This window comes from Protopterus annectens, chromosome 10.part0 (assembly GCF_019279795.1).
Source record: "Protopterus annectens isolate FY-2018-M chromosome 10.part0, PAN1.0, whole genome shotgun sequence".
In the NCBI taxonomy this organism is placed as follows: domain Eukaryota; kingdom Metazoa; phylum Chordata; order Ceratodontiformes; family Protopteridae; genus Protopterus; species Protopterus annectens.
The window spans coordinates 1766516146-1766539346 of NC_056744.1; the positions used below are offsets into that span (position 1 = coordinate 1766516146).

Genomic DNA, 23201 nt, shown 5'->3' on the forward strand with positions numbered 1-23201 from the left:
TTTGTGAAAGTGTGACAGTATTTCCTTTTGATACATATGTTGTCCTGACTTAAGACAGATATTGACTGCCAGATAATGCTTGCACTGTTGTTTATTTTATGTCGACCCAGACAATATTTGCACTGTTGTTTAATTTATGTCGCTGTTGTCATCTTCTGTATTAGGGAAACTTGAATCATGACTAAACATTTTCACTTACAGAAGAAATTATTTTTCTGAATAAATAAATAACTATATAATACACCATTTACTTTATACTATAGCAGTGTCCTTATAACTAACAACTCTTTAGGTTTTCAGTAAATACAGCTAGTGTGTTCTGATGGCTAAAGGCATTAAATCAAGAAAGAGCAGAGAAACACAGCTATTTCCAAAAGCTGGAACTAAATCAAATGAGTGAGTACAAGTGATTAACTGTTAAGGCAGTAGAAATAATGGTTAAGAAACATTCCAAGCACTTTAGGAAATAATTTCCTCTTAGAAAAAAGGTACCTAGTGAACCTAAAGCACTACTGAACAGCAAATTGTTTTATAGCATTAGCATTGTTTCTGATCAAGGGAATGATGCTTCTCAGAAAGCACGGCAGACCTGAATGCTCAGCTAGCACTGAAAAGACCAGATATTAAAAGTGCAATGCTTATGCCATAAGAGGAAAGTTATGACTCTGCAGGGACTGTTTACCATCATGGACAAATAGCGAGAGTCTTATGGTAACTTTAACAGCATTGCACTTTGACAGATTAGGAATGCATCCCTGAGGACTCAGTTGCTTCATCATTGTAGGGAGGAGGCAGAGGTAGAACCCAGTTGGGGGAATGAATGCTGCTATAATTTTACTCAGACAAATGGTTATAGGTTCATAGGTAGGTACTAGGCTATTGGCCCTAGTGCTTATGTAAGTCTAGCCAAAAAATGTACCCTGGCTTTCACCACCCAAGAAAATTATTTTCCTGTGCCCCTGTTGAGCAGATCCACAGAAGTGATCCCTGGGGTGAATTTCCCATTTCCCATCCAATCATCAATATTTTTCTTGAAGAGTGCTAATGAGGAGCTCTGTTTGACATAGATAGGTAGCCTGTTCCAGAGTATGGGAAGTCTCTGGGACAGGAATCTATCCCTCCAGCACATTCTGTTTATTGTGGTGGCAAGGTTTATGTCCCTAGAGCGTGTAACTTGGAGGGACTGGGACTTCTTTAAGTGGAGCATGTCCAACAGCTCTGGGTTTGACATAACTTTGTATGTTAGGCAGAGATCGCCCCTGAGTAGGCGATATGCGATGGAGTAAAGCTGTATACAGCTTTCTAATGGTATCAACCCTCTGATGGGAATGCTGCTATCTTATCCAGAATGCACTGCTCTAACGGTTACTATGACCAAGTAGAGAACTTCTGATTTAAGATGATTACATATTGGTTTTGTCTTCAGGGTGTGATTTCTGAGAACTGTACTAATTCCTGGATTAGAGTAGTACAGTGATGGTTAGTAGGTGCTCAAATAATCTGAATAAAAGAATGATTTATAAGCATACCATTAAATGAAGCCATCAGAAAGAAGTGCTGGATGCAGTTTTTAAAGCATGCAGATTTTACAGAAGCATCAATTTAGTCTTCTAAACTGAAATCTTAAGGGCTTCAGACACCTAGAGTGACATTTTTCCTGTAAAAGTACAATTGAAATTTCTCCAATATTTAGTTGCACACAGGACAACTAGTTTGCAGTAACAAGCACTGTCCACATAGTTGCAAACCGGATACTCCAGACAATGATTCATATTCTCACATTCAATGCTGTTTCAATGAATGTGAGTTTCAAGGGCAGAGAAGTTTTAATGCTAAGTCTATTTTCACTGTGAGACAGTATTGCTTTGTTTAGCATATGTCTATTAGTGTTTGTGCATTGTGCTATAAAATGTAAAAATAAAATTCAGATAATCGTTGTAGAAGTAAAGCAGTATGCACATTAGTGTTTATGGTAAATGGGGTGAAATAGCCAGGTAATGGGACATTGGAATGGCTGCAGGGGGACTCTGGTGCCATATTTTGGTTGTCTGTTCTTGTCTGTTCTTCAGTTTGTATTTGAAAGTTGGTATCCCACAATTCCATTGGAGTGGGTGGGGGTCACATAATTATGTATGCAAATTTCATATTAATCAGCGTACATATTTGTACCTATTTTCATGGGCCTCATCCAGATTTTTGATGTTTCCAGGTTGAAAGGTATGACAGCAACTTCTCCTTCAACCACCACATTGCCACTGCGGTCAGAAAATCCTTCTATGTGACACATCTCATTACCAAGGGTTTTGCATCCAGGAAGAAAGAGGTCATCATCTCTCTCTCTACTCTTCCCTCATTAGGCCAATCATCGAGTATAATGCCCCATTTGGCATGTACCTCACTAGACACATGCAACAGCTGGAAGGGCCACAAAAGTACCTCACAAAGAGGATCCTAGGCATTAAACAGATGTTTAATTCTCTGTCTCATATCGCCTGTTAACAGGCAATCTCTGCTTGACTTACAAAGCCATGTCTGACCCAGCTCTGTTAGAAATGCTGCATCTAAATAATTTCCAATCCCTCCACACCACACGCTCCAAAGACCTCAACCTCATTACCGCAATCAACAGAGCATGCTGGAGGGACAGTTTTATAACCCAGAGACTCCCCATGCTCTGGAATAGACTTCCCATACATGTCAACCAGAGCACCTCACTGGCCGTCTACAAGAGAAATCTTTTTTTTTTAAAACAGCTTTATTGAAAACATTAATAAAATAAATAAATATTTTGAAAAAAATTAAATAAGTTATTTTTTTTAAATTACAATATTTCAAAAAGAAGAAATTAATACAATACCTATAATAGCACAGTAAACTATGTACAATGATGTTCACTATATATCAAATAACAGGATCAATTAATTTAAGTTTGGCAGAAGAAAAATGAAAACATAGAATAAAAGATTTAAAAAAAAGAAAGATTACTGCATTAATCATTTATCCAGTTCTTTAACTAATAATTCTCGTACATTTTCCCATTTGTAATATAATTATGTATTCCTTGTAGATTTAGATTTGATAGTTAACATTTATAACTTAGATATTTCTAAGAGAAGGCCTTTAAACTCTTTAAATGAGGGAACTGATGAGGAATTTCAATTTCTTGTTATTATTTTCCTGGCAATGGATAGTACAGACCAGAGCAAAGAATATTTGTTTTTATTTATACAGTCTGGGACAGGTGTATTGAATAATACAAGTGACTTTGTAAGCATAAAATTGTCTGTAACAATTGCCTGCAAAAAGGTGTTAACTTCTTCCCAAAATTTCTTTAGTAATACACAGTCATAAAATATATGATTCCAATCAGCATTTATTACAGTGTTACATCTCCAGCAAACAACATCTTGTTTAGCTATCTTACTCATTTTCTGAGGTGTGATGAAAGATTTATGTAAAAATCTCCATGTGAAGATTCTTCATTTAATGGAGGAAGTGGTTTTGCTGGCTGACTGAAGGAAATTAACTTTGTCTTTTTCTGAGGGAATAAAACTATTAATCATCTAAATATACATCTAGATCTTTTTTAATTGCTTTATAAATATATGCTATACTATTTTTAACTGGTAAAGTATAAGTGTATAAAATCAAATATTGAATAAGTTTGGGTACTAAATTTTTAGCATTTGAGGGGATTAAAATTAACTTATCTTGAATATACTTTCTAAACACTTGCAAATCTGTCCAAAGTAGAGAGTTAAGGTTATATTCATATATAAGAGCATTAATAGATTTTGCCTCATTTTTATTTAACATTTGATGCCAAAACATTAATTGTTTTTGTTTAAACGACAACATTTTAGAATGATCTGCAGATAGAATTATACCTTGTGGATAGGCTATAGGGAAGATGAGGATCAGACAATTTTCAAAGATTCTAAACCTAAATATATAGTTTTAAAGGCCCTGAGAATTAAAATTATACACGTAGATTTAAGCATTTGAATGGAATAATTGGAAAAATACTCTCTCAAATTCCATATAAATGAATTATTTATTAACTGTGGTAGATGTTTGCTATCTTCGTTTTTGGTATTTTGGGATAAATTTAACATATATTCCTTCCATTTTGCAAAATACTCTCCATCTATAAGATAAACAATTGTTTTAATAACTGATGAAATTGAATAAAGTTCTAGATTTGGTAAAGATATACCTCCATTTTCCCAGCTATACATATGATAGGACATGCAATTCCATGCTTTATCGGATGCCATAAAAAGTTCTTAATCAGTGTGTTAAATTTTTCAATAAAAGAGCCTGTAGGGGGAATAGAGATAGATTGTATTATGTATAGGATCTTTGGAAGCAAGATAATCTTTATAATGGAAAGTTTTTCATCCATTGTAAATAAAATCTTGGTCCACTTACTAATTAGAGTCTCGGTTGTTATACTTTTACTATAATTTAGGTGTAAGATGTCTTTAATATTGGTTGCTATAACTATACCTAAATATGTTATTTGTTGGGACTGAGGTATATATTTTTTTATATTGGTCATGCATATTATAGCTTTTGGAACCAATTAGAAGAATCTGTGTTTTAGAGTTATTAAAATTAAGACCAGAACATTTTTGAAATATAGCCATATTTTTAAACAATTCTTGTAAGGTAGAGTTAGTACCACCAAGAGTGATTAATACGTCATCAGCAAACATTTGGATTGTTGATGTTTCATTACAATTTAACCTATATCCTTGTATGTTATTGTTATCCCTTATTAGGTTAGCCGAAGGTTCCATAATTAATGTGAATAAAAGTGGAGATAGAGGGCAACCTTGTCTGGTTCCTTTTACAATGGGTATGTTCTGGGATATACTTGTACCTATTTTTATGTAGGCTTGACTTTCATTATATAACTGAGTTATAAGGTTAATAAAGCTATTAGAAAAGTTTAAGTCCTTCAGTAAGATAAAAAGATAGTTCCAATTAACGGATTCAAATGCACAGTTAATATCTAAACTAACAAGAGTCAAATTATTCTTTAAGGCTTTTACTGATTCAATTAAAGTTATTGTTCTTTTGATGTTATCATAAGAAGTTCTATTAATTATAAAACCTGTTTGATCCATATCTACCAGGGATGGTAAAAAATGTTTAAGTCTGTCAGCATAAACATTTTATAGTCTGTGTTTAATAATGAAATGGGTCTATATAAAGCACATTTTACAGGATCTTTATCAGACTTTAGTGTGGGGGAAATAAATGTTTACTTCCAAGAGGGAGGTATAATGTTGTTATTTTGAGCTATATTAAATACTGTATGTAGTAGAGTTAACACTTTAGCAGGCAAAATCTTACAGATTTCAGAAATGATACCATAATTACCAGGAGCTTTATTTTGCTTAAGTTTGGTTATTTGATCTTTTACTTCTTTAAAATATATTTATCTATTAATTTTATTTGTGCTTCAGATAGTCTGTTCTTTATATTATTATGTATAAAAGATTGAATATCTTTTGTACTATTAATGCTATCATTGGGTTGGTTTAATTAAAAAAAAAATTCTCTAAACTCACTTAATATATTTGGTAAATCAGATACCATTTTTTTGTTGGAGAATAGATTTCTTTAATATGGTGAAGTTTATTTAATCTTTTAGTTTTGTTAGCTAGTATATTCATGGATATAGGATTTATAGAAAACGTTATAAGTTTATATTTTTCAAGATTTATCATAACTTTATGGTTTAAAATTTCCATATATTTATTGTTTAAAGTATTTATTTCATTCATTCTGTCTTTCTTATCTAGATTCTTAGAAGCATCAAGCCTTAAAGCATCTAACTTTGTTCGTATATCTTGAAGGTCTTTATCCCATGAAATTATTTTCTTTTTATACCAATCAATAACTTTACCATATAGGTAAGCTTTTAGAACTTCCCAAATGTATACTTCAGAAGTTCCCTGTGTACTATTAAGTTCAAAAAAATGTACTTCTGTAGTGAAGAAATCAATAACATATTTTAGTTTAATTATGTAAGCTGGTATCCTTTTAATTTGAACATTAAATGTGGAAATTAATATAAAATCGAATGTTATGGAATTATGGTCCGAAAGGGGACAAGAAATCACTTTTGAGTTTGATAAGAAATCAGTTAAGTTATTGGAAAATTAATACCCTATCTAGTCTTGAATATGAATTATGTCTATGTGAGTAGAATGTATAGAACAACGACAGCGTCAGTAAAATTATTAATATCTTTCATCATATATGAATCTGAAAATTCATTCAATAATTTAGCTATAGTTGGAATTTTCCTTTTACCACTGGTACTAGAGTCTTTTATGTCAGAAATACAATTAAAATCCCCAGCAAGAATAATACTACCCTTAGAAAACTGAACTATATGTTCTATATGTTGTTCAAGAGAAATCTTGATGAGTGGATGGGAAATACAATGTTCACCTCAGGGATTACTCCAGTGGCTCTACTTGATACAGCCAGTGGGAACTAACTTCGGGTTGCATGATGCCAGGGCACTTCTATGGGAAGCTTGTAAAGGCAGCAGGCCATTAGTCTAGTACACACCTATGAACCTATGAGTCAACTGCACTATATTCATGCAGATCTTTTCTCCTTCCTCTCACTATTACTATTATTGGTCCTAGTACGTTTTAACACAGGGCTCCTTACAGCTGGTGAAGTCCCTAGCACTCGAAGACAAGTTCTTCAAAGTCAGAGACTTGACTGTGCTGTAGCCTATACATCCAGCTGCTCGTGCTTAAACTCAAATAGTTCAACCAAGCAGATGGGTGCACACCAAAAGCTCAGATCCTAGGGAATGAAGTCCGGAAGTGCTCACAAACCAGTTAATTGGAAGTTTATGTTTAGGGAGGGAAGGGAGATTTTAGGTTTAAGGGAATGTTCAGGAGGTATCAGAAGATTACATTTATAATTGGGAGGGGAATTTTAGGTTTAGGGAGCAATTGGAAGGTATTGGAAGGTTACAGTTATGGAAGGGAGGAGGAATTTTAGATTTAGGTTCTGACTGGAAGATTAGGGTTAGGGAGAGGAGGCTGATTTTCGGTTTGGGGAAATAAGGTTAGGGTTAGGGAAAGAAGATGGATCTAGAGTTTGGGTTATGGTCAGGGATTTGGGAGGGACATTTAACCTATTGTTACTTCACAAAGATTGCGTTAGTGGCAGTTAGGGACTTGCCAACACAAGTGAGTGGCAACAGGGAAGTATCTCACAATGGTAAAGGTACATAAGAACTTGTATTAGCCCATTTAGTATCACAATCATCTTATCCTACTTTTCTGTCATACTGTCTCCTCATTTCATATTAATTTCAATTCCTCTGCCTTTTCTTTCCTTGAAGTCTGCTGAATATTATGTTAACACACACACACACACACACACACACACACACACACACACACACACACACACACACACAACCTATCCTGTAGCAACCAGGTACACTCCACATTTATGACTGTTACCTTTTACTCTAATACATATCATCTAACTATTTCAAAAAAAGAGAAAACCCCTTTGGTAAAGTAAATAAGCAAAGCAGAATTTAATATTTATCATACAATGAAGTTCCTGTGTGCACTTTTGGAACAAAAGCACTAAATATTTATTGAATTCTGCTTGACTTATTCATTTTACCTATGTGTTTTCTGTGTTTTGGTTTGTTGTCACATTGGAGGATAATGGAGTATGACTACCTCTATTCCTTTGAAAATAGACATACTTTTTACATTTGCATTTTGCTTACAAGTACAAAGTAGATGGTTAGATTTACTGCTGGTCCATTTGCTGTCTTTGTACATATTTATATCTTTTTCAATGTAGACTATGCATTCTACACTGTTAAATTTGCTTAAACGATGTATCACTACTCATTAACTAAATGTCAAAGTATAATTGTCACTGTCAATATGTTTACTTAGTGTTAATACAATCACCATTTTCTTCACAGTTATAATACTCCTTGTATATTCTCCCTATGCAGATACTCATTTTTGTTTTTTTGAAAATTAGATTTATATCATGACTTTCTTATAGAAAACATTTTATGCATGGGCTTTTCACTCTTGGCCTTCACTGTGCTGCACTTCCTATTCAACCAACAAAAAAATAAAAGTTATATACTTACCATAATGACAGACCCTGTCACCCCAGTCTGTCTGATATGACATATGGTTCCTCAAGCCCCAGCTCAAATCTCAACCAGCTCATTTAGTGCTTCACCATCGAGCCCTTCCTAAATTTCTTTCCAATTCTCCTCCCTGACAAACTCAGATTAAGTTTTTTATAAGTGCATTTGTACTGTCTTTGACTCAGGATGAAGATCCGTAAATATACATAATGTCACGGGGGGGGGGGGGTTGTCGTATCAGACAGACTGGAATGAAAGGCCCTATAGTTATGGTAAGTACATAACTTTTGTATCTAATTCATCCAGTCCACCCAATCCAACATCTGAATCAGAATCCCCAAGCTACTACAATCCTGGGTGGCCTTAATACAGGAGATCTTCAAGGATGGAAGCCCTGGCTCTGGACATTACGTCCAATTTATAGTGGTTGGTAAATGTATGAGTTGAAGACCAGGTGTCAGCTTGACAAATTTCATCCAAAGACAAAAAAACCTAAACCTGAAAAAAAGCTGTTGAGGCTGCAATGACTCTAGTGGAATGAGTTTTGGGCTTAATGGGCAAAGGTTTATTTTGGGAAGTGTAAATAAAGGAAATACAGTTCAACAACCATCTGTGAATGGAAAATCTTAAAGTCCTTGCTCAATCTGTTGTGTGTGAATGAAACAAATAAACTGCTTATCTTTTCTAAAGGAAGCTATCCTGTGAAAGTAGAAGCAAAGTTGCCTGTGCACATCCAATGTACATAAAATATATTCTCCTTTTTTTGATAATTCAGGGAGAACATTGGAAGATACGTGGACAGTGAACAGTTGGATTCAGAAGGTACTTTTGGAAGAAAAGAAGGATCGGTTCTGCAGGTAACCTTACCTTTATGAAAAATGATGTACAGAGGAATAGAAGATAAAGCATGAAGTTATAAAACCCTCCTGGCTAATGTGACAGCCAACAGTATAGTTTTCCAATATAAGAATTCTAATTTTGCAGAAGCAGTTGGTTTAAATGAAGGTCTGGACAATGCTCCCAAAATGAAATTTAAGTCCCATAGAGGAGACTGATCCTTTATGGGAGGTTTCAAATGGAATATACCTTTAAGAAAGGCTTTACATAGCTTGTGAGAAGCAAAGAAATAGTCATGAAAGCCAATGGGGAAGGAGGAGATTGCTGCTAACAATACCATGATAGTGCAGAAATTGGAATCAGGTGAAATCTTGGAAGACAAGAAACATAAGACATCTACCATGGGTGCTAGAAAAGGTTCATCATTATGAGTTTCTATCCAAATAGCAACTCTCTTCCATTTATTATGATACTTTTTGCATGTAGACAGTTTCTGATAAGCTGTATGTGTAAAACATCAGAGAAAAGGGAGGTATCCCATGCCATCAATGAAATTCAAGAAACCATGCAGTTAGCTCCAGGTTTGGAAGGTCCAGACAGGGTTGTCTGGGTGGGTGGGTGGGTGGGTGAGAATCAGACCCAGTATTGGATCTAGGAGCTAAGGGCATTTTTTAGGTGAGGTTTTAGGAGGGGTAACCAAATCTGTCTTGGCCGGATTGGGGCAGTAAGGATGACTGTGGCCTTGCACCAAATGGCTTTCTGTATGAATTTGGTCATAAGCAGAGTAGAGGGATATGTGCAGAGTAGCCTTAGAGGCCTATGACTGGACAGAGCATCACTGAGGTTTGGTCCTTGGTAAGGGAGAATGCAAAACTGTAGTTGGTGTTCTGTGGGGTCACAAACAGATTGCGACATGGCTTGGCCAAGTGAATGAAAGTCTTCTGTGTTATCTCTGGATTCAGGAATCACTTATAAGGAAGAAGGAGATTCCTGCGTAACATGTCCACAAGATTGTTGAACCTTCCACTAAATTGCAATCAGTGACAGGCCACAGTCTGTTGCCATATCCTCATTGCTTTTGCAGAGGAGCGGGTAGGATCTGCCCCCCCCCCCACTTGTTTATGTGCCAGACTGCTGTCATATTGTCTTTCTGAATGTTTATTACCCCTAGAGGAAGGCAGTCATGTAATTCCTGTAACAAAAGGAGAAATGTCTCCATCTCTAGGCCATTTATGTGAAAACAAGCTTCTGAATCTGACCAGGAACCTTGAACCACTACCACTTCACAATAACCTCCACCCACATCCAAAGGAAGATGCATCTGTGGTTGCAGTTGTTACTGGAGAGGGACTTGGAAGGGTCTGCCTGCAGCTACCAGAAGTGAATGAAGCAACCATTTTAGACATGCTTTGCATGAATGAGTTATATCGATGGGAGCAGGTTGAGAGTTGTACTTCTGAGACCACTGGGACTGGAACAACTATTGGGGAATTCTCATATGGTAATGAGTGAACTTCACTTTAAGAATTGACACTGCCATTAATCCTAAGGCTGTCAAGACCAACCTTGTCAGAGGATGGTCGGTTTCCAGGGTAGCCCAAACTGCAGTTTTCAATTATATGATTCTGTCTTGTGGTTCAGAAATCAAAGTTACAGTTGTGCACAAATGACAGCCCAGAAAACCTATAAGCTGAGTGGGGTCCAGATTAGACTTTGCTAGATTTATCATTATACCCAAGGAAACAACGAGACAAAGCAAGTATTCCTTTGCCCGATGAAGTGACTCTCTGGAGGAGGCACCCAGGAGACAGTCATCTGAATATGGAAAATTTTTGAATCCCTGCTATTGTAGATGATCTACTACTACAGCCATGTATTTGTGGAACACCCTGGGGGTTGTGGTGAGACCAAATAGCAGGACTCTGAACTGAAGAAGACTGGCTTCTAAATGGAAGTGTAGAAATCTCTTGCACGCCTCTTCTATCATTATATGAAGTTAAGCATCTTGGAGATCTAAAGAAAACAACCACTTGTTCTTCTGAAAACAAGGAAGAATAGCTTGCACTGTGGCTATCTGAAAGTTATCTTTCTGACATAATCAGTTTGGAGGCTTAGGTGAAGAATGGGTTGGAGGCCCTTTGTTTTCACTGGAATCAAAAAGAAGCATGAGTAGAATCCTGACCCATGCTGGTCTGGTGGGGCCTAGTGGATGGATCCTTTTTGTAAGGAGAGAAAAGAGCTCTTGCACAGCAGCCTTTGCATGATTGTGTGGGACATCAGGTAATGGGAATTGGTGGGGGAGAAATCTCCAAAAATGGAATTTTATAACTTCTGGATATTATCCCTCGTAGACATTAGTCTTGTGTGATGATAAGCTGTGAGTGAAGGTAGAGGGATATACATCGCATGAGTTGGGCAAGCCTTCAGGGATTCTGAAGTCACCTGTCAGAGGAAACCAATGGAATTCCTGGTGCTGCATACCTCCCCAGATTCTGGGCCTACATCCATTGAAATGGCCACCTCTGTCAGAAGAAGAGTGAATCTGACAGTAAGACTTAGAAAATCCAAGTGATCAAGCACCCTTTTGGTCATTACTAAAGATGTGCTGAGATGTCTCTAACTTCTTACCTACCACAGACAGTGTCTTGTCATCCTGCTCAATCTTCTGCCTCTGTTCTTTAACTGTTTTAACAACTAAAGTGGTTCCTTTGAAGAAAGCATTAGAAAATGATGCTTTAAATTTGCCTGTAAAATTGCACAAATACAGCTGTGTGTGATGCTCATGGTGATGCCTGTTCCAGTTGCTCTTGCTGCTCCATCCACTGCTTTAGGCAGAAGGCGCATGAATCGGTTGGTGATATTGGACATTGTGGACAGAGTAGCCTAAAGTTGCTTCTGTGACTCTGGTGTTATGGGGTTCTTCTGAGTGGATAAGACTTGCTGAGTGAGATCCCTCTTGAATCTGGTCATATGAGTGGTGTAGTTCATGGCTCAGATCACAGTGGAACCAGAAACATAAGTTTACTTCTGCAGTCTATCCACAGCTCAAGACACCGTTGGGCAGATGGACAGATGAAAAGTCTTCTGACTACTCCTTCTTAGTGGCTGTCATATTATAATGGAGTCCACTGGAGCAGTTTTTGCCCATAAGGTTTTTCTGGAGAGGGCATCAAAGTGTCTTGTCTAACTTTCTGGGGACTGACTCACGTGTTGGACTTCTACTATGAATTTTTTCTCTGCTAACTCCACCATTTTGACAGCTGGTGGGACCTCCAAGGAAGTAAAAGGGGTCCTTCTGTATGCCTCAAATAGCACTGATTTGTGGCTGGCCATAATTCCCTCTGTCTCATGAGCTCCAGGATCTCTGCAAAGGAGACCTCATTGGAAGTGGATTGTAGGGAGCCCTATCAGTCATAAGTATCTGAAGTGACAGACTCATTAGGTGAGTCAGTGTGCTTCCTTTTGCACATCCTCCTCTTAACTCATAAGGGGGATGATGCTTCTAAGTCCTCTGAGGACTGTTTCTATGGTAATGCAAAAGATTTGGAGTCTACAGAATGAATATGACTAGATGACACCTGTTGAGAAAACAAGCTCAAAGAAAGAGGGTCATAGGATGAAACCATAGTCATAGGACCCTGTGGATCTGCCTTGATGATTTCTCTCCAGCACTCGGAAAGCTGCACCAACTTCAGTGGGATTCAAAGAAACTGCACCTGTGGCCAGATCCAGCTCTTTATATGGATAGAGATCAAATAACCCCGATGGAATCCTCTGATCTGACTGAGTGGCTAGCACCATGGGGGGACCACAGCCAAGGTCTCAAAAGCTGTCTCCAGTAACACCTGAGGAGCCAGCCATTCACATGATCCCTCAGCCCTGAGAATCTGTCATCGGGTCTAAATGCAGTCAAGACAGTTGAGTCAAATCTAAAACCGATGGAGCCAAATAAACCTGGATTGACTCTTAGACCACAGGATCTGGGTTACACATGAAACCAAGACCAGAGTCAAAACATGGACCGGTGAGTGTGCCTGGATTGGGGTAAAGTGTATGGATTAAATTGACTTCGGAGCTGATGGAGTCACAATAACCTAATCTTGAGTTGTGTTTTGAGAAACTTTTCCAACTTTCCAACCGATGATCCAGATTAACTTTGGAGGCACATTTTTGAGATATAATGGACCTTGTTGAGAAGGCCAAAGAAAGTCTCAAAGCAGATTTTCCACTCTCTAGGGAGAATCTTGAATAGTAGTAGTAGCCATTGACTCTGAATTCAGAGGTGGGGTATAAGGTGGAGTTTGTACCACATGTTTTTCAAGTGTAAAGAGTCGTCAGGGTTGAAACTGGGCCTGAACTCAAAGAGATGTTTCATTGGCTCCAAATTATTGGCTTTTGGAGCTTTATCTGAAGATTTCTTAGTTTTGACAGGCACTAGAACAAGAGGAAGGAGTCTTAAGGATAAGTTTATTCCTCCTGTCTGACAGGGCTCTCGGCTAAGGCAGCACAGATGACACATGAGGCATTAAGATATGCTAGCCCTAAACAGGCCAAGCATAACTGATTGTGGTCTTATGGTGGAATTTTATGACCCCATATTTTGAGCATTTCTTAAAGCTAGAGGCTTTTTGATCCATCAGAATACAAGAAATCAATAACCATGGAGTTGCATTAAATATATACATAAATCAGCTACATAAAACACACACACACATATACAAAAGGAAGAACCTACTTATATAACAAAGGCCAAAAGGCTGCAGATATCTACATATATGCTATCACCTAGCTTTTGAAACTAAATAAGAGGTGGAGCACTTACCGCCTAAGATTGGCATTGCTTCTCCAAGATGTAGCAAATTAGATTTTAGATAGTCAGGGAGGAGAAGGATATGATGGAAAAGAAAATTTAGGAAGGGCTGTAGGCTGGAGCACTAGATTGGCCAGACTGCAGTTGGGGCTCAAGGACCCATATGTCGGATCAGACGTACTGAATGAACAGGATCAAATATTACACAACCAATCAGCCAAACTGAGTTTGGGAAATAAGAAACCAGAATACCTAAAGAAAACCCAGACATGGGAACCCATGCAAACTCCACAAATTTAGATTCAACCATTAGCCCTAGAACTGTTATTGATGAGACAGAAAACTTACCCATTGAGCCACCATACCATTCAGACTGTGTGTTATGGTGGAGTTTTATGTACCGTGTTGGTCTATAAACATATATGCAGTGGAGACAGCATCAAAGCTCTTAAAAAGGTAATCATCATCATCCCCCTTTTTCCCACTTACATGGGGTCGGGGTATCGTATTAACTGTCACCAACTCTCTCGATTCAGTGCCACTCTCCTGCCTTCTTCAACACTCATGCCTGACTGTCGCAGATCTTCTTTCACACAATCCATCCACCTCTTTACTGGATGCCCGCGCTTCCTCTTACCTTCTTCCTGTCTGTCCCAAATCTCCCTTACCAGATTGTCTTCTGCTTTTCTACACATGTGCCCATACCATCGTAATCTTTTCTCTTTGATCTTTTCTGTGATTGGAGCTACTTTGGCTTCTGCTCTTATGTCCTCATTTCTTCGCCTGTCCTGCAGTGTGCATCCTACCACCTTTCTCAGGCACTTCATTTCCATCACCTCTAGCTTCTTCAACTGTTCTGCCTTTACTGCCCAGGTTTCTGTACCATACAGTAGTACTGGTCGCACCACTGTCTTGTACACCTTACTTTTCAGCTTCTTTGGCCTTCTTCTGTCATAGACTACACCTGATACTCTATGCCAGTTGGCTGCAGCCCCTCTGATTCTAGCTTTGACCTCTTCATTCAGACTACCCTTCTCCTCAACCACCCCTCCCAGATACTTGAAGCTGTTTACCTGTTCCACTATCTTCCCATCTATCTCTATTCTCAGCTTCTTCTGATTTCCCCAATCTGCTGCCATTACCACTGTCTTATCTGTGCTTAGTTTCATCCCATGTGCCTTCAGATTTGCATTCCATTCTCCTATCCTTTGCTGAAGTTCTAGATCAGAGGTAACCCATGTTCTTCTAAAGATGTTTTATTTGTTTATTTGGATTTGTTTACCCAGAATGTCTAACTGGGTTGAAAAGTCCTTTTTAAATGGAGGCCTGGAGAGAAAAGCTACACAGAAAACTGAACAATAAAATATGAGAGATACATAATAAAGTAGAATTTTAAAACAGTTATTACATCAAAACTTGGTATCCTGTAGATTCATTTACAGCAGTTTTGGTGAATGTAAAAAGATTCAATAATGTTCACCAAAAGTATTTAATCTTTCTCAACTGTTGTCTGACAGTAGATATGGTGTATGTATATATATATAAGTTCAGGGAATGAAGGAGGTGTGCCTTGGTTCCAGCAAAAAAAAAACCCTCCGAGGTTTGGCAAAAGTAGTTTTGGCAAATATTTCTCATGTTTGTGTTCACTGAAACTGATTTCAGTGATGTAACATGATTCCCAAAAGTTCAGCAGCTGCGATATCACATTAGACAGCAGAGAAAATGTTTACATGCACAGGAAATGAGGTAGCTGAAATGAAAGAGAAAAATAATTTTATAATAAGGGTATCGAATGAGCATAAGTTTCTATGTAATGTTACTTCTGCCAGGTATTAAGAAATGGAAGTATAAGGGAAGGAGAGTTAAAGAATAAAAGGATGAAAGTGAAGACTGAAAAGTACAATGTAGAAATGTTTAAGTTGGTAGACGTTACAGAAGTGTACCAGTGATGCATATGAGGGGGACAAGAGGAGGAGAAAAGGCCATGCAGACAAGTGAAAAATAAATAGGAAATATGGAGTGAAAAATAGGTCTGGAAGTAAAACGGAGGCAGGAGAGAGAGACAGAAGAGGACATGTATAAGCAGCATTGAATAAAGGGAGAGTGACAATAAGAGAAAATAGCAAAATCGAAGTGGTGATTTATAAAAGCTCCATCTAAATAGTTCTAAAGAAGTGGCTACATAGACACTAACATGAGCAAGAAATAAATACAGAAGGTTATTTTGGAGATGAACATGAACACAGCCATAAGTCTATCGTGTACTGTTTTATGAAGGATTTCAATCACTTTAATACATCAGTATGACTTTAATGTACATCAAGCCATAAATTTACAAAAAATATAATTACAATTTAATGCTAAGCAAAAACAAAATACAACAAAAAGAAAACATATTTCAACAAGCATGTTCAACAACAGAAAAAAGCAAACAAGTTGATAAATATGTTTTAATTCCTTAGAGTTTAATAATTACAAAGCTTTGCTAACTCCTTTGAAAGCAGCATTTCCTGCCCATCTTTCATTGAACATACACTTATAACTTCTTTTTTTACCTCCAAGATCTGTACTCCAGATATGAAGTCAAAGTTAGCAGATGTTTTCTTTATACTCTAACAAATGTTACTTTTCTAACAATGTTGGTTACCTTTGTAGAGATTTAACTACACTAGAATAGTATGTAGCAGACTGGTTTAACATTTCAAAACTAGTTTCATTCTGAAATATATAAAAAGGTTCATAACAAAGCAATGTAATAAACTTGCAATGCAATATACCAGCAACCCCCAGACTAATGCATAAAGTGCATTCCTTGCACAAAACAAAAGTAGCTCCCTATGTAACCTTTTACCAAGTAGTCAAACATAACTTCAGCATCTGTAATGCAAGCGCTAAGTGTTTTCACAGCGATAAATTTGTAGGTACACAGCAACATTACAACTTCCTATTTAGACATGTAAAGCCTCTCCAAAGTAGAATAATTCTCAGTTTTCATTTTATCATAACACTTCTAGGCATCTGGACTGCAAAACGTTTCAAAGCTCAGGACATGATGCTTGTGAACACTTTCAGAAGATCAACAAATTCCATTACTGCCTTACACTCAACACTAGGCTGAGCTACACATTCAAACTACAAGGTTACAGTTGACGAAAATCTACATTGTGCAGCCTATAGTTTGAGTAGTTATAGTCGCCCTCTTACTACTCAATGTTTGTGGTCCATAAAATTTGCCAGTGATATGTACATTCATAGCCAGTTTATGGAAGATCCTGTAGCAACATCTGGGGACAATAAATGTTACCTTAGTGAATCAGTTTCTGCTTTATTATTGACAAATGGTGAAGTGATACATACATATATTCTCCTAGATAGCAGGGACTGTAACAGCTAAGTAAATAAGAAATGTAAAATATGTCATCTGAAAACAGCTTTTATTCAGAGTCCAAGCAAATAGTTTGCAAAATTATGTTAAGTACACCTGTAGTGTATGCAGCATTATGTCTTCATCCAATGAAATGGTAACATACAAAGAAATTATGCCTTACCATAGCATTCCATCTGTGGTGTCGATCTTCACTTATCCTTGACTGTGGGTTTGTGCCTTATCTCAAAACTGACTCGGCCATTATTCCAACTTGCACCTTCCAAAACCTCTCGAGCTCAGCTCTACTGATAATGCTCCTCTCAAGATCATCTCAAATTGAGTTTGCATTAGATAGTGAAGGGACCAAATAGAAAAAAACTAAAGAACTAGATGTTAGAGACCATGTCTGTAGCCAGAGTTCAATAATATACTGCAAGAGCATAGAGCTGCTCTACCAAGAAATCTGAGAAAGGAGGGGGAAGGTGAGTGGGAATGTCAAGGATAAGTGAAGATCGACAACACAGATGGGGCATTATGGTCAGACATAACTTCTTTATCTGATGTTGTCAAGTTTCGCATTATCCTTGACTGTGGGACAGAGTCCCAAGCTACCAAATCTTGGGAGGTCTCAAGGAAGAATATTCCTGAGTACTACTGAACAAAAGGACGTATGTCCCCTGGACACCAGATCCAACTTGTAATGAGTAATAAAGGTATGCGGAGATGCTCAAGTAGTTGATGCGCAAATGTCATCTATTGAAGCTCTGGCAAGAAAAACTGTGGAAGCAGCTATTGACCACATTAGAATGTGCTTTGACAGACTTTGGAAGCCGCACAATGTTTTTGTTATAAATGAAAGTTTTGCTATCTTTAATCTATCTACCCAGAGTAACCTTTGAAACTGGCTTGCCCAGGGTAACTGAAGAGAAAGAGACAAATAGCTGATCAGATTTTTGGAATTCCTTTGTTCTGTGGAGGCAGAAATGTAATTGTCTGTGAACATCTAACAAATGTTGACATTATTCCCCTTTGTTCATATAACTGGGAAAAAATACTGGAAGTTGTATAGCTTGGTTGATATTAGGTTCAGATACTACTTTTGGTAAAAAGGAAGGATTTGTTCATAAAGATAATCTGTCCTTGTGAAAGATTAGATAAGGTGGCTTGCAAGATAGGGCATGTAACTCAAACTCTTATGACATAAGTAGCGGCTACTAAAAAGGAAGTTTTCCAGGATAAAAATTTCAAATCACAGTTTGCAGCTGGTTCAAATAGGGGCTTAATTAGAGACTGTAGTACCAGAGTTAAGTCCCAAGGAGAAGAAGAATCCTTGTAGGGAGGTTTCATTAATAGGGTTCCTTTCAGAAAGACTTTATAAAGTTTGTGGGACATTAAAGCCATGCTATTACAACCATTATGGTAATTAGAAATTGCAGCAAGGTGAACTCGTATGGTTGAAGAGGAAGCTCCATCATCAAAAAGCAATGCCAAAAATTCCAAGACTTTATGAACTTTTGCAGAATATGGGTCTAAATTGTCGTCTGGTGCCTATTTTGAAAACTTTTGCCACTTGCAAATGTATAATCATCTAGTTGATAGCTTGTGTGAGGCTAATACAATTCATTGTTCTGGGGCAGTAAGACTGGTATGCCTGGCTATCATTGGAAGTGATGAAGCCATTCAGTGAACTTTATATTTTGGAGATTCAAGTGAACAAGTCCTTCTGGATGGGATATCAGATCTGGAACAGGGTCCCGAGTCCAAGGTTCCCGAATTAAGTGAGGCCAGAGGAAGGGAATCCATATCTGTCATGGCCAGAATGGAGCAGTGAGAATTATCTTGTTCTTCAACTTGATGGCTTTTTATAACTATGTCAAGAATCTAAATGGCAATGCTCTGATCTGCTCTGAGCTACAACAGAATAGCATTAATATACTGATCCCAAGGATATTGCCAATATCCTGGCAGATCAATTCAGTGCCAACTTCACCCCTCTCTCACCTCCTAAATGGTGCATCTCAATACTGGAAGACTGCCAAATTCCGGTAATAACGGCCACACAGGTAAAAAATGCGCTCTCCAAAGCTAGGAATACAGCATCCATGGGACCAGATCTCATCCCGGCCTGTATATTACATGAACTATAAAATGAACTGGCACCTCACCCAAGTGTCATGTTTAATCATAGCCTCATCTCAGGCTTCGTGCCCACTGAGTGGCGCAAAGCTACAGTTATCCCACTCCACAAGGGGGGATCCACCTTGGATCCTGTGAACTACCGCCCCATCAGTCTGACGAGCCTGATCTACAAGGCCATGGAACGTATTACCATGGAGCTTATAAGAAAAGACATTGGCAACCTTCAAACACTGGACCCCACCCAGTTTGGGTTTGTGAAGGGCTGATCTTGTCTCCTGAACCTGATCGACTTCTTCGAATCAGTCTCCAGAGCCATGGACACGGGTAAGGCAGTCCACAGCCTATCTGGACCTCGTCAAGGCCTTTGACACCATTCCCCACTCTGGAATCATAACTAGACATACTAAGCTGAGCATTAATCCCTACGTCACTCGATGGGATTGCCAACTGGCTTACTGACAGAACCCACATTATAAAAGTAGTCGACTCCAAATCCAGCTCCAGTCAAGTGAAGAGTGGAGTACCTCAGGGTTCAGTCCTGGGACCGCTCTTGTTTGGCATCTACTTCTCTGAAGTACAGGCCAACACTAAGGGACTCTGGCTAACAAAGTTCGCAGATGACTGCAAACTGGGGGCCATTACTGAATCCCCAAATGATTAGGATACTCTACAAAAGGGCCTTACAGAAACAGATGCTTGGTGCCAGAGCCATGGGCTCAAGCTCAATGCCAAGAAATGTATAATTATCCCCTTTGGGGAAAAAACGTACCCGTGAATTACCACATAGGTGGCAGTACACTAAACACCGAAAGTGCGATAAGAGACTTAGGGACACAGGTGGACAGTGGTCTCACCTTCGATAACCACATCGCCACAAGAGTCAGGAAACCCTTCTATGTGGCACACCTCATCACTAAGGGCTTTTCATCCAGAAAAAAGGAGGTCATTGTCCCACTGTACTCATCCCTCATTAGACCCATTATAGAATACAATGCCCCATTTGGTATGTACCTCTCAAGACATCTGCAACAATTGGAAAGGCCACAGAAATACCTCACTAAAAGAATCACAGGCCTAAAGCAGATGCCCTACGCTGACCACCTTAAAAAACTCCAGCTATACTCTGTCACATATAGTCTACTCAGAGGCGATCTCTACTTAACATACAACGCCATGTCAAACCCAGAGCTGTTGGACATGTTACACTTAAAGAAATCCCAATCACTCAGAGCCACATGATCCAGGGATCTAAACCTTGTCATCAAAATAAAAAAAAATATGCTGGAGGGATAGGTTCCTGACCCAGAGACTCCCCAGACTCTGGAATAAACTGTCCATACATGTCAAGCAGCGCACCTCTTTGGCCCTCTTCAAAAGGAACTTTGATGATTGGATGGGAGAAAGGAAACTCACCTTGGGGATCATGTCAGTCACCCTGATAGACAAGGGTCCAGGAAAGTAAACAGTGTGGGAAGAAATAGTCAGGGAATTGTTATGGCTAGGCTTGTATAGGCCCTAGGGCCGATAGCCTAGTACCAGCCTATGAACCTATGAATTGCAATACAAGAGGGATGAGGGAAAAGGCATACAGTAGATCATGGAGCCAATCATGGAAGAGAGCATCTCTTGGTGACTCCCCCAGAGAGGGGATCAGGCAAAATAGCTGCTGCATTTGTTGTTCAGAGGGGAAGCAAAGAGAATGCAGCATGGCCAGCCCCATTAATGGAATATCTTTTCTGCCAAAGTTAGGTTGAGAGACCACTCGTGAGGCATTAGTATGCTTCTGCTCATCTTATCTGCAATCATGTTAGAGCTCCCCGGAATGTGTGTTGCTATCAGAAAGTGGTTGGGTAAAAACTCCCATTGCCAAACTCTGAGAGCTTCTCAACAAAGAAAATAAGATCTGGTTCCCCCTGTTTGTTGATGTACCACACCACAGACATATCTGTTTGGCTCACAATCTTTCCTAAGGAGAGGGTTTCTTTAAATGCCTTCAAAGCTAGAAGCACCACCCTCATATCTAAAACATCGATGTGCAAATTGGCCTCCATCTGGGACCATGTGCCTTGGACTGTGCTTCCCAGATAATGACCCCCATTCTGGGAAGCATCCACGGTCACTATGGCTTGGAGTTGGGGAGGAAGAAAGAAATGGCCTGATAGGATGTCGGAGTGCAGCAACCAAGTGAGGTTTTGTTTGCAGGAATTGATGATCCGAATTTGATAGGACATTGTATGTTAGTAAAGACCATTGTGATGCCAAGAGCCACTGCAGAATTCTCATGTGAAACCTTGCCAGTGGCACTAAGGTTATGGTGCCCACCATAGATCCTAAAGTTTGCAACACCAGCCTTGTGGGTACTTTGGTTTTGCAAATAACCTGGCTGACTTTTGATTTTATTCTCTGAAGCCTTTCCTGAGGGAGAGAGGCGATACATGAGTTTGTGTTCAGAACTGCTCCTATGAATTCCGAACATTGGGTTGGCTTTAGCTGAGATTTCTCGTAGTTTAATGTGATTCCTAATGAGTTGCAGGTTTGGAGAACATAGTGCCTTGCTTGTAGCAGTAGATGCCTGGTGGTTTGCGGTAATGAGCCATTCATCTAAATATGGAAACACTCGTATTCCTTGCAGTCTGATGTGAGCTGCCACTACTGGCATGCATTTGCTGAACACCCTGGCAGCTGTGGTGAGGCTGATGGGTATGGCTCTTAACTGATAATGACGGTCTCGCAGCCGGAAGTGCAGAAACCTTCTGGAGCATTTGTCTATTTTTATTTGACAATACGTACCCTTTAGATCTATCAAGCACATCCAATCACCTTTTCCTAAGAACAGAAGAACAGACTGAATAGTGACCATCCGGAATTTGGTATATTGAACAGATTTGTTCGGAATGCTAAGATCTAAGATTGGTCTCCAGTCCCCAGTTTTCTTTGGCACTAAAAAGAATCTTGAGTAAATTCTGGATCATATCTGGTCTTTTTTTAATTTCTCCAAGTCTTTTGGGTTTCTAATACCATGACAAGAATGGACCCCATACCTACGTTAAAGTACGATTAAAGTTCATGAAATTAGTATTGTTTCAATCTTTGATGTCAGCTCTTCGCAGCACCTGCAGTGTGCCCAGTAATGACTCCTCCTGCAATTCGTATGGGGTTACATGGATCGGTAACATATCTAAATATGATGTAGATTCTTTTCAATAAGATCCGTTGCCCCTGCTGCTATTGGAACTGTCAGGGTATCTTTCTTCCACATTGCTCTTGTTTCTGTCTGCAGATCCTGGTGTTTTATGAATTTGTGTGTCTCTGTACGCAAGACACTGTAGTTACTGGGTGTGGTGATTTCAATGATCAATGCTACTTTTGTCTTCTTTTCTTGGACCACTATATCCAGTTTTCTAGCATCAATCTTTTGAACTGTTGGCAATGGGTGATCCCATGTGATATAAACCATCATTTCCTATGATGCATTGTGGCTCATATTTCCAGTGTTTTTCAGCCACGTTGATACCATAATGTTTGCACAATCCCCACTGCAACAGTCTCGCCACATTATTATACCTTTCAGTATACAGTCCTTCTGCCATTAGTGTGTCGCAACCAGCAAAAAGGTGTGTGACGGTTTCCAATTCGGTTTGCAAAACCTACATTTGTCTGTTTCTCCCACATGTTCAATGAACTTTGTAAACCAGCGTGTACATAGCCCACTGTCTTGGGCTGCCAATATTAACCTTTCATTCCTTGGTTTGAATTTGCCTCTCTTTAACCATTCCTGCATTTGTTCCTGATCAACATGAGGTTCTTCCAGAAGTTTTCTATATTTGCAACTATATTTATGCTTTTTCCACATTTCTTGCTTTCTCATCTGGTCC

At 38.7% G+C, this 23201-nt stretch overlaps 1 pseudogene; it reads right to left on the reverse strand.

The window, feature by feature from the left end:
- Positions 1-22186, reverse strand: part of LOC122814480 — a 94428-nt pseudogene extending 72242 nt beyond the window's left edge.
- Between the last annotated feature and the right edge of the window lie 1015 nt (positions 22187-23201).